This window comes from Macaca fascicularis, chromosome 1 (genome assembly GCF_037993035.2).
Source record: "Macaca fascicularis isolate 582-1 chromosome 1, T2T-MFA8v1.1".
Taxonomy (NCBI): domain Eukaryota; kingdom Metazoa; phylum Chordata; class Mammalia; order Primates; family Cercopithecidae; genus Macaca; species Macaca fascicularis.
The window spans coordinates 142,209,106-142,222,831 of record NC_088375.1 but is presented as its reverse complement, the minus strand read 5'-3'; positions in this window follow the sequence as shown (position 1 = coordinate 142,222,831).

The window sequence follows — 13,726 nt, the reverse complement described above, 5'->3', positions numbered from 1 at the left end:
GGCTTCCTGCAAACCAGAAGCAGGAGCCAGAAGCGCGGGAAAGGTTTGCGGGGTCTGCGGTTGCGCAGAAGCCCAGCGGCTGCTGAACCCTGCCCCAGGCACCCTGGGTGCCCCGCCCCGCCCCGCCCCGCCGGCGGTGCGTCTTTCTGCTCGCAGAACGTTCTGGAAGTTTGGTGAACCCTGAGCAGTCTCTGAGGGCCTGGTGAGCAGGTGGGTTTGCAGCGCTGGGGGATGAGGCCTCAGCAGACCTGTCTCTTCACGTTTTTCTTTGTTCTTCTCCGGCATAGTGCGCTCTGACTTGCCGAGCTCAGAGCTTTACCTCAGGGCTTTGGCGGGCGAGGGGCGGACATCCAGTCCACCCTATTTTCTCCTGGAAAATCCGGTGTGGAAAGGGCTCCCTCGGGGTTTTCCCTGTCAGAAGCCCTGTCACCCACCTGCGAGTAAATTTTATTTGCTTTAGGCTTTGTTGGTCACTCCGAAAAGTAAACAATGGTAGAGACCTTGAAGATCCTTTTCGGACAGCCCCTCACTGGACCCGTGAGGAGACTGAGCAGGGAAAGTGACTTGCTGGAGATGGTAGGGCAGTGTGAAACTTAAATTTACAAACACTCTAGAGCTTGGAAAAAACAAAACAGTAACAACAAAAGCCCAGAATACCAGGGCCTTGGAACTGGCAAAGGTTTAAGAGGCCATTGGGTCCAAGCTTTTTGTTTTTATTTTTAGTTTAACTTTTATTTTAGGTTTAGGAGTCCGTGTGCAGGTGTGTTACATAGGTAAACTCGTGTCACGGGGGCTTGTTGTCCAGATTCTGTCGTCCCCCAGGTGCCCATTAGTGATCGTCCCTCCTCCACCCTCGGGCCTCCCGGACCTCCCCTCTGTCCCTGCGAGCTCAGCCTTCAGCTCCAGTTTAGAAGCTTTTTGTTTTCAGGTGAGGACACCGCCCAACCAGAGGTGACGTGATTTGCCCAAAGCCACACAGTCCCTGCTTGGCTGCTGGTCGAGGAGCTTTTCCCCAGAAATACTGAGGAGGCGCTGCCCCAGTCCCAAGTTTCTGATTCATTGCTCGCCTTTAACAGGGACTTGGGCCACGACTGACCCCAACTCCTTTCTCACTTATTTGTGCACGTGATTACTTCTCTTAGCTTTAGTTGTTTAAATTGTTTTTAAAACCTATGTATAAGGGTGTGAAGATTTAAATGAATATTTACATATTACTAGATTTAAATGAATATTTATAGATTACTAACTGATAGACACATACATATCTACATATATACCAGTAACTACTTCAAAAAGTTCTTGTAACCTTTGCATACATGTATTAATAGCTATGTGGGTGTATTAGTAATTGTGTGTAGGGGGGAGTTATAGAAGTTGAAGCCCTTCCCCCAGCCAACTTACCATTTACTTATTCACAAATCTTTGAGTGTCTACTGAGTGCCAGGTGCTGAGTAAGGTAAAATAGAATCAGAATGTGTCCCTGCTCTCATGGAGCTAGTTAATTTGTCATTCATTCATTCATGCAATAAATGAGGAAATTAGAGAGCAGCTGGTTTCAACTCACCAGGAAGAACTTTCTAATTATTAAAGTTGTTGAAAAGTATAATGAAATCACCTTGGGAGATATTAACTTACCAATCACTGAAAGTGACTTTCTCGCTTTCTTTTCTTTTTTTTTTTTTCTTTTTTTTCTTTTTGTTTTAGACAGAGTCTCGCTCTATCACCCAGGCTGGAGTGCAGTGATGGGATCTCAGGTCACTGCAACCTCCACCTCCTGGGTTCAAGTGATTCTCCTGCCTCAGCCTCCCGAGTTGCTGGGATTACAGGTGCACACCACCACACCTGGCTGACTTTTGTATTTTTAGTGGAGATGGGGTTTCACCATGTTAGCCAGGCTGGTCTCGAATTCCTGGCTTCAAGAGATCCACCTGCCTCGGCCTCCCAAAGTGTTGGGATAAGGGTGTGAGCCACCACACCCATCCTGAAAGTGACTTTCATTTGGGTTAGTTGGTTTCTCAATTTTGCTTTGAACTGCTTTTGCATTATTAGTAACATGGATAATATAAACTTGGTCGACATTAAGACATTTGTGATTTAGTAAGGACAATGAAATACATTTATAAACAACTGTATTGGGCAAAATATGGTTTAAGTGATCAGTAAAGGTATGATTACAGGTGTGAGCCACCGCACCTGACTTTCATTTGGATTAGTTGGTTTCTCAATTTTGCTTTGAACTGCTTTTGCATTATTAGTAACATGGATAATATAAACTTGGTCGACATTAAGACATTTATGATTTAGTAAGGACAATGAAATACATTTATAAACAACTGTATTGGGCAAAATATGGTTTAAGTGATCAGTAAAGGTATGATTACAGGTGTGAGCCACCGCACCTGACTTTCATTTGGATTAGTTGGTTTCTCAATTTTGCTTTGAACTGCTTTTGCATTAGTAGTAACATGGATAATATAAACTTGGTTGACGTTAAGAAATTTATGATTTAGTAAGGACAATGAAATATGTTTATAAACAACTATATTGGGCAAAATGTGGCTTATGTGATCAATAAAGGTGTAAGGCACATTCTAAATAAGGAGAAGTCTCAGTTTGAGGAGATCAGGGATGGTTTCTGGAGGAGGCAGAATTCTAATGGGCCTTGAAGTAGGACTTTTAAAATAGACTTCATTTTTTACAACCATTTTAGATTTACAGAAAAAAATGAGAAAATACTGCAGAGTATTCCCACATACCCTATATCCAATTTCCCCCATTGTTAACATCTTACACCCATTGCCCTGTGTTATTAAAATATTAGTATGGTACATTTGTTACAATTAATTAACCAGTATTGCTATGTTACTGTTAGCTGAAGTCCGTAGTTTATTCAGATTCCCTTAGTTTTTAACCTTGGTTTTTGCCTTAGGCTTTTCTTGTGTTCCAGGATCCCAATGAAGATAACACATTACGTTTAGTTGTAATGTTTCCTTAGGCTCCTCTTGGCTGTGACAGTTCTTCAGACTTACTTGATCTTGGTGACCTTGAAGGCTTTGAGAATTACTGGTCTGATAATTTGTAGATGCCCTACTAATGGAATTTGTTTGAGGTTTTTCTCATGATAGGACCGGGTTATGGGTTATTGAAAGGAAGACTACATCATATCAAAAGTACATGCTATCAACATGATTTATTACTGTTGATGTAGACTTTGACCACTTGGCTGAAGTAGTGTTTGTCAGGCTTCTCTAATGCGAAGCTACTTCCCACTCACCCACTTTGTGTACTGTATGTACTCTTTGGAAGGAAGTCATATGTGCAGCCACACCTAAGGAATAGGGAGTTATATTCTCCCCCCACCGCACTGTTTAATATTTTTAGAGACAGGGTCTTGCTGTGTTGCCCAGGCTGGAATACAGTGGTTATTCACAGGTGCAAACATAATGCACTGCAGCCTCAAACTCTTGGCCTTAAGCAGTCTTCCTGCTTCAGTCTCCTGAGTAGCTTGGATTATAGGTGTGTGCCACTGTGCCCAGCTCTGTGTTCCTGTTGTTGATGTTGGAGTATATATACATAGATTATTTGGAATTATTCTGCACAGATTTGTCTCTTCTCCTTTTATTGGTTTGTTCAAACATTTATACCAGTGTAGACTCATGGATATTCATTTTATACTTTGGATTATAATGCTATTTTGCTCAAATTGTTACAGCTTTAGCCATTGGGAGCTCTTTCAGTTGGTTCCTCTGCTCTTATGACATACCCCATCAATGCCTTCTGTGTGGGGGTTTTTTGTTTGTGTGTTTTTGTTTGTTTGTTTGTTTTTTCTTGAGATGGAGTCTCCCTCTGTTGCCCAGGCTGGAGTGCAGTGGCGCGATCTCGGCTCACTGCACGCTCCACCTCCTGCGTTCACACCATTCTCCTGCCTCAGCCTCCCGAGTAGCTGGGACTACAGGCGCCTGCCACCACGCCTGGCTAATTTTTTTGATTTTTTAGTAGAGACGGGCTTTCATCGTGTTAGCCAGGATGGTCTCCATCTCCTGACCTCATGATCTGCCCACTTCAGCTTCCCAAAGTGCTGGGATTACAGGCATGAGCCACCGTGCCCAGCCTGTTTTTGTTTTTAAGTACTTTCTTACTTTTTGGCACTGTAAAATTCTCTGGACTCATCTTGTATGTTTCCTGTCCCAGTCCTAGAATCAGCCATTTCTCCAAGGAGCCCTGCTTCCTTTTTTGGAGAATGCAATTTAGAAACCAAAATCTGGGTGCTAGGTATACTTGTTGCCAGCACCCAGGTGCTAGGGTGTCGTTTGTTTTAGGCCCTTTCAGCCAACAGAGTAAAGAAATATGTGTGTATACTAATCTGGGTATATACACATACAGTCATGCATTGCTTAATGATGGGGATGTGTTCTGAGAAATGCATCATTAGGTGATTTTGTCGTTGTGAGAACATCATAGAGGGTAATTACACAAACTTAGATGGGGTAGCCTACTAGACATCTAGACTATATGGTATAGCCTGTTGCTCCTGGGCTACAAATGTGTATAACATGTTAATGTACTGAATACTGTAGGCAACCTGCATATCTAAACATATCTGTAAAAAAAGTAAAATACAGTATTGTCATCTTGTGGCACCACTAGTCATATATGAAGTCCATTGTTGACTGAACAGTCAATATGCAGAACATGACTGTATCTATAAAATATTTCTGTGTATATTCATCTGTATCTATATTAAGTTAACAATGAGTTCATACTGTGACCTCCAATTCTAACTATGGACCATTCTAGCCTTGACAGGTAGGATTAAAAAGAAACCTTAAAAGTATGAAGAATGAAGTTTTAAAAAATGCTGTTATGAGCATTCTTATATAAGTCTCTTAGTACAGATCACACACATTTCTGTTGAGTATACATTTAGAAGTGGAGTTGCTGAGTTACAGGTTACGAGTATCTGCAACCTTAGTAGATAATGCCTGCCAAGAACTGTGAAAAGTCTGAGATTTTATCCTACTTGCAAGTTAACAAGCTAGCCTGTTACTGTTTTATAGACGCTTGCAGAATATATAAGATGCCTCAGAGACAAAGGATATTTTTAATTCATGGCAAAAGCAGGAATTAAATTAAATCATGGCTTGGATAAGAAAATGTAGTACATATACATCATGGAATACTATGCAGCCATAAAAAGAAGGAAATAATGTCCTTTACAGCAACACGGATGCAGCTGGAGGGCATTATCCTAAGTGAATTAGTGCATAAACAGAAAACCAAATATCACATGCTCTCACTTATAAGTGGGAGCTGACCATTGAGTACATATGGAAATAAAGATACGGATAATAGACAATGGGGACTACTAGAGAGAAGAGGGAGGAAGGAGGATACGGGCTGAAAAACTGCATTTTGGGTACTGTGCTCACGACCTGGGTGATGGGATCATTTGTACCCCAAACCTCAACATCGCACAATATACCCATGAAACCTGCACATGTACCCCCTGAATCTAAAATAAAAGTTGAAATTAAAAAATAAATTTTACCACTGAAACAACATGCTGTAAGAGCAAAGATGGTATTTTTCTAGCTTTGTAAGCAGTGAAGATTATTTTATCTAAAAGTTGAAGATATTTTTCCTTTTGGAAAATAATTGGGATGTAACTTCTGGGACGTTTTTCAGTGAATATCAAAGTGTTTCAAAGAGGTTATTTTTCACTATGCATAACAATTTGTTTTGCTTGCTTTGCTTGATTTCAACTGCCTGGCATTAATTTTAGTTTCCATAGCAGCAATAGTAAGCAATTGGCATCGGAGTAGCCAGATTTGCTGCAGATATCAGAATCTCACCATAAGAAATATTTTAAGTAGCCCTGGTGTTGGACTCCTGTACTTCTGACACAACAGAATTTGCTAATTTTAAAATGACACACTTAACATTATTAAACATTTTCAGAGCTATTTAAAAACCTGTAAGATGGCTGCGCATGGCGACTCACACCTGTAATCCCAGCACTTTGGGAGTCTAAGTCAGGCAGATCACCTAAGGTCAGGAGTGACCATCCTAGCCAACATGGTGAAATCCCATCTTTACTAAAAATACAAAAAAATCAGCCAGGCGTGGTGGTGCACACCTGTGGTCCCAGCTACTCAGGAGGCTGAGGCACGAGAATTGCTTGCACCTGGGTGGAGGAGGCTTCAGTGAGCCAAGATCACGCCACTGTACTCCAGCCATAGTGACAGAGTGAGAGTCTGCCTCAAAAAATAAATAAAAATAAAACCTGTACGAGTCAGGCATGTGTGTGTATCTATATTGTATAATTTATATGCAATAAATTACACTGTATGCTGTGATGTTTTGACACATGTATACAGCTGTGAAACAATTACTACAATCAATATAGTGAATATACTCATCCCAAAGGTTTCCTCCTGCCTTTTCTGTAATCCCACTTTTTTCCCCATTATCCCTTGTTCTGTTTAATTTTTTGTCACTATAGTTTGTATTTCTTATATAAAAGAAACTATACAATATGTGCTATGCTTTTGGGTTGGCATCTTTCCTTCATAAATTTTTAGAGTGACTCTGGTTGTTGTGTGTATCAATAGTTGATTCCTTTTTGTGGCTGAGTAATATGCTATTGTATGAATGTATTACAGTGTCCACCTGTTGAGGGGCATTTGGGTTGTTTCTAATTTTTGGCTACTACAAATAAATCATTCGTGTAAATCCTTGTATAGATGTATGCTTTCTATTTTCTTTGATAAATTTCCTAGAAGTAAAATGACTGGATGTCATGGTAGGTATATGATTAACTTTTTAAGAAAATGTCAAACTGTTTTCCAATTGGTTGTACCATATACTTGCCAATTAGTAGTGTATGAGAGTTCTAGTTCCTCACATCCTCACCAACACTTGATACTGTTAGTTTGTTAAATTTTAGCCATTATAATAGGTATGTAGTAGTATCTTGTAGCTTTAATTTGCATTTCCCTAATTATGTTGAGTATCTTTTTATGTCCTTATTTGCCACTTACATGTCTTCTTTGGTGAATAACCTGCTTAAATCTTTTGCCTCTTTTTTAATTGGGTTGTTTGGTTTTTTTACTATTGAGCCTTGAGTGTCTTTTTTTTGTTTTGTTTTTGTTTTTTTGTTTTGTTTTGTTTTTTGAGACAGTCTTGCTCTGTTGCCCAGGCTGGAGTGCAGTGGCACGATCTCAGGTCACTGCAACCTCTGCCTTCTGGGCTCCAGTGATTCTCCTGCCTCAGCCTCCTGAGTAGCTGTGACTATAGGTGCGCACCACCACACCCAGCTAATTTTTTGTATTTTTAGTAGAGATGGTTTTTCACCATGTTGTCCTGGATGGTCTCAAACTCCTAGCCTTAAGTGATCTGCCTGCCTCAGCCTCCCAAAGTGCTGGGATTACAGGCGTGAGCCACCTTGCCCAGCCCAAGCCTTGAGAGTCTTTAAAAATATATTCGGGATACAAGTCATTTACCAGATATTTGCTTTGCAGTTATTTTCTTCCAGTCTCTAGCTTGTCTTTTTATTCCCCTTAAGAGTGTCTTTTTAAACATTTTTATAAATTTAGGTGGTACAAGTGCAGTTTTGATACAAAAGCATCTTTGGAAAGAGGAAGTTGTTTTTTTTTTTTTTTTTGAGACGGAGTCTCACTGTGTTGCCCAGGCTGGAGTGCAGTGGCACGATCTCGGCTCACTGCAAGCTCTGCCTCCTGGGTTCACGCCATTCTCCTGCCTCAGCCTCCCAAGTAGCTGGGACTACAGGCACCCACCACCATGCCTGGCTAATTTTTTATATTTTTAGTGGAGATGGGGTTTCACTGTTAGCCAGGATGGTCTTGATCTTCTGACCTCATGATCTGCTTGCCTCAGCCTCCCAAAGTGCTGGATTAGAGGCATGAGCCACTGTGCCCAGCCAGACATAAGTTTTTAACTTAGATGAAGTCCAGTTTATCAATTTGTTTTCTTTTATGGATTGTGTTTTTGGTGTCATACTAAAAATTATTTACCTAACTCAAGGTCACAATTATTGTGTCCTATTTTCATCTAGAAGATTTATAGTTTTATGTTTTACATGTAGGCCTGTGATTCATTCTGAGTTAAATTTTGGGTATGGTATATGGAATGGATCCGAGTTCATTTTCTAAAACATACTGATATTGAATTGTTCCAGCACTGTTTGTTGTAAAGACAGTCTAGCTCAATGTTTGTCAATGTTGTTGATCTTTTCAAAGAACTGTTTATTTTCTTTATTCTATTTTTATTCTATTGATTTCTGCTTTAATCTTTATTACTTCCTTTTTTTCCCATTGCTTTGGGTTTAATTTATTCTTTTTTTTTTTTTTTGAGACTGAGTCTTGCTCTGCCGCCAGGCTGGCATGCAGTGGCACGATCTAGGCTCACTGCAACCTCTGCCTCCTGAATTCAGGCGATTCTCCTACCTCAGCCTCTCGAGTACCTGGGACTACAGGCGCGTGCCACCACACCCAGCTGATTTTGGTATTTTTGGTGGAGATGGGGTTTCACCATGTTGGCCAGGATGGTCTTCTGGCAGACAGTTTTTCTAGATACAGCTGTGACTCTCCAGATTGTCTGATAGAAAGCAGGTCTCTTGACCTCATGATCTGCCCACCTCGGCCTCCCAAAGTGCTGGTATTACAGGCATGAGCCACTGTGCCCAGCCTCTTCCTCTTTTAATATAATATGGAATAAGGTATTAATTTGACATAATTCTTCTTTTCCAGTTTAGCCTCTTTTTTTTTTTTTTCTCTTGAGACAGGGTCTCACTCTGTCACCCAGGCTGGCTAGTGTGCAGTGGAGCAGTCATCTCAACCTCCCCAGGCTCAGGTGATCCTCCCTCCTCAGCCTCCCGAGTAGTTGCAACTAGAGTCGTGTGCCACCATACCCAGCTGATTTTTATATTTTTTGTAGAGACGAAGTTTTGCCATGTTGCCCAGGCTGGGCACAAACTCCTGGGCTCCAGCAATCCACTGGCCTTGGGTCCCCAAAGTGTTAGGATTACAGGCGTGAGCCACTGCACCCAGCCTAATTTAGTCTTTTAAAGCTATATGTTTCCCTCTAAGTATTCCTTTAGCTACATTTCATAAATTTTTATATGTTTTGTTTTCACTCATTTTAAAACATTGCCTAACATCCATTATGATTTATTCTTTGATCTATGGGTTACTTAGAAGTGTGTGTTTGATTTCCAAGTATTTGTGGCTTTTCCCCCAGTTTTTAATTGATATTAATTTTTAATTCTATTGTGGTTTGTATGACTTTAGTTTCATGTATTTTGGAGCTCTGTTAGATGAATATACAATATATAAGAAATGTATATATTGACCTTTTTATCATTATAATACATCTTTCTTTGTCTCAATTTATATTTATCTTAAAGTCTATTTTGTTTTTTTATCAATATAGCCACTCCAGCTCTCTTATGGTTACTGTTTGCATGATGTATCTTTTTCCGTTCTTTTACTTTCAACCTATTTGTATCCTTGAATCTGAAGACAACATATAGTTGGATTTTGGTTTGACTGTAACATTTTATCCATTCACATTTTAATGTAATTACTCAGTATGGCTGACTGCTATTTAAAAATTTTTAAAATTGAGATATAAGTCATGTGACATTAAATACATTTAAAAATGTACAAGTCAGTGATTTTTAGTATATCCACTAATGAGGTACAGCCATCACCACTATTAAGTCTGTCATTTTGCTATTTAGTTTCTAGATGTCTTGTTTGTTCCTCTGTTCCTTCTTTACTACCTTTTTTGTGTTACATGAATATTTTGTAGTAAACCACTTTGATTCCTCTGACTTTTAAATTTTTTCTGTTATTTTTCTTAGTGCCTTCTCTGGATACTATAATATGCATTTTAATTTATTATTTCAGATTAACACTAATTTAATTATGGAAAAATAGAGAAACTTTGCACCAATATAGCTCCATTTCCTCCCAATATACTCATATGCACACATACGTGCATGCATGCACACACATACACACATACATACATACACACATACACACACACACACTTGACCCAATAATATAATTACTGCTTTATATATTCATCTTTTAGAGAAATTAAGAGGAGAACTGAGGAAAATACATACTTATTTAGTCTTACATTTATGCATCTATTTACCACTTATACAGTTCTCTTCATTCTTAACGTGGATGCAAGTTAACATATGGTAGCAACTTTCTTTTGGTTAATGGTTGTGTGGTATATGTTTTCCCATCCTTTTACTTTCACCCTTTTTATATCCTAGTAGTTAAAGTGTTTTTATTGTAAGCAGCATATGGTTTTTCCCTGTCATTTGGGGCAATCTTTTCTTTTAGTTGTAGAATTTAGTCTTACTTGTAGATACTAATGTATTTGGGTTTAATATGCCATGTCACTATTTGTTTTCTATTTGTCCCTCAAGTTATATGTTCTTTCTTCTCTCTCTCTCTTGCTTTTGGACTTCTGAAGTGTTTTGGTTTGTTTGCTTGCTTTAAATCTGTTTTTCTCTTACCTTGTTGAGTTTTTTTAAACCATAATTTGCTGATTAACTCAGAAATTACAAAATGCATGATTGACTTATCAAGATCCAGTATAAGTGAGTACTTCTACCACTTCAAGGACCTAAAGCACCTTAGGTACAGTTACCATCATGTCTCTTTTTTTTTTTTTTTTGCTATTGTTGTATATTTTAATTGAACATCTATTTTATACTTCATTATATATTATTGTTCTTATTTGTAGTCATTCTTGATTTAGAGTTACCCACGTATTTACATTTCTCCTTTCCATTAGTCTTCATTTACTCTGGCATCTTTGTGCTTCCATGTGGGATCATTTGCCTTGTGCCTGAAGAACTTCTCCTGGTATCTCCTTTAAGTGTGGGTCAACTGATGATGAAGTCTCTGACAAAAAAAATTTTTTGTCATAAAATTTTTCTTTATTTCTCCTTCATTTTAAAAACATATTAATCTCAGCTATGAAATCCTATGTTGACAATTATTTTCTTTCAGTACTTAAAAGTTATTATTCAGTTGCCTCCTAGCTACCATGTTTCTTTTGAGAAGTCAGTTTTCAGTTTACTGTTTCCCTTTAAAAGTAATACACCTTTTCTTCACTGGCTCCTTTGAAGTTTTTTTTTTTTTTTTTTTTTTGGTTTTCAGTTTTACCTTGTTAATCTGTTGCTTAGTTTAATCTGTTCAGATTTATTATTGCTCTTGAACCTACAACTTGATGTCTTTAGTCAATTTTGGAAAATTGACTTGGCCACTCTATTTTTATGTATTGGTCCTGCTCCATTCTCTTTTCTCTTTCTTAAACTTCAGTTATCTCTGTGTTAGACCATTTCACAAGCCTAATAATGCCTTGTATGTGTATTATGCTTTTCTCTGCGTTCTTTATCCTTTTGCTTAACCTACCTCAGTCTGGATATTTTCCTCTGACCTACATTCCACACTTGTGTGTAATATGCTTTTTAGCCTATCCATTGAATTGTTTCCAATTTTGATATTTTTTTATTTCCAGAATTTCCATTTTATTTACTTTTGCAGTTTCAAATTTTCTGCCAAAATGCTCCAATTGTCATATATTGCTTTGAACAAATTAATCAGTTATAGTCTGGATATGACAATGCCAGTACTTCAGTCTCCCCTTGGTCTCTTCTTTACAGTCAGCTTTTCTCCCTTGGTTTTCAGTCTGTTCTTAACTCTTTGTATGCCTGAGGACTTTTTTACTGTGTGCTGGATGTTATGATTGCAAAATTATAACACTAATTTGTAACCTGAGGCTCTGGATGGTATCTTCCTCCATACGGAATTTACTTTTGCTTCTGGCAGTTTTTCTAGATACAGTTGTGACTCTCCAGATTGTCTGATTGAAAGGACAGAAACAACTGGTTCAGGAGCCCTTGCCAGCCTCTAGAGAAATCCCAGAACACTCAGTCCTGACACATTAATACCCTGCACAGATCGGAGACTGCTGGCCACGCAGACTCACCAAGCCACAGACTTGTCTTCCACAAGCATGTTCTTACGTCAGCCACAAAGTGACCAAGCCACATGTACTAAGGGTTGAAATCAAAGATATGTACAGGGTATTAAACAAATACCAAGGGGAACAGTTGACTTGAATACAAGGTCAAAATCAGCCACAAGTTCTACGATCCAGTGCTGATATAAGATACTAGCTTCAAGGACAGTTTCTTTTCAAAGGCTTATTCCAGATTTGTGATATATGCATTTGCCAGGGACAAATTTATACTTCTGAATTAACCAATGCAGCAAAAGCTTTGCATCTGCTCACAGTCTATTTAGAAGCATTTGTGGTGAACAATGGAGGGGCCCAATTTGTCATATTCCTGCTTGCTAATCCACATCTGCTGGAAGGTGGACAGTGAGGCCAGGATGGAGCCGCCGATCCACACTGAGTACTTTCAGTACTTTCGCTCTCAGGGCGCAATGATCTTGATCTTCATGGTGCCAGGTGCCAGGGCAGTGATTGCCTTCTGCATCCTGTTGGCGATGTGCGGGTACATGGTGGTGCCGCTGGACAGCACTGTGTTGGCGTACAGGTCTTTGAAGATGTCCACATCACACTTCATGACGCAGTTGAACGTGGTCTTGTGGATTCCGCAGGATTCCATGCCCAGGAAGGAAGGCTGGAACAGCACCTCCGGACACCGGAACCGCTAGTTGCCGATGGTGATGACCTGGCCGTCGGGCAGCTTGGAGCTGTTCTCCAGCTTTTTGTCATCAGCTGTAGCTGTTCTTTGTACCGTCTTCTTTCTGTGAGCCGTACCCTTGCCGCCAGTCTGGACCTGATCCAGAAGTTAGGCTAACTTTTCTTGATTTATGCTGTTGGTTAATCTGAAGCAGAGAAGGTCCTCCAATTTCAGTGTGCAGCAAGAGCAAGATGGCTGCCCAGGAAGATTTCTTAAATAAGAAACAAAACCCACTAACCATAAATGAAAAAATTGATAAATTTGACTACATTGGAAATAATAATTTGTGTGTATCAAGAATTACCCTAAAGAAGGAGGGGAGACAAGTCACAAACAGGTAGAAAATACATAGCTGACAAAGGACTGATATCTATAATATATAAAGAAATCCTACAAATGTATAAGAAAAAGAAACTAAAGGAAAATGGGCATAAGACAAGTGGAAACACGACTTCAGGGTTTTCAGTCTCAATGAAATTAGAAAAGTAGCAAATTTAGAGCACAGTGAGATTCCATTTTATGCTACTAAGTTTATGGTGATTTTCTTTCTTCTCACCTCAGATACGTATACTATAAACTTTAGCATGCTGAACTTAAATGCAATTTTATTTTATTGTATACCTGGTTGCCACTGTATGATGCATTGTTGTTGCTGTTCTGCAGAATACTTTTCCTTCTCTTAGTGCAGTGGTTCTTAAAGTGTGGTCCCCAGACCAGAATCATCATCATCACCTGTGTACCTCTTAGAACTGCACATATTGGCCAGATGCAGTGGCTCATGCTTGTAATCCTAACACTTCAGGAGGTTGCGGGTCGCTTGAAGCCAGGAGTTCAAGACCGGCTTGGCCAACATAGGGAGACCCCCCCCCCACCCGCCATCTCCACAACAAGTTAAAAAAAAAAATTAGCCAGGCATGGTGGTGCATACCTGTAGTCCTAGCTACTTCGGAAGCTGAGGCAGGA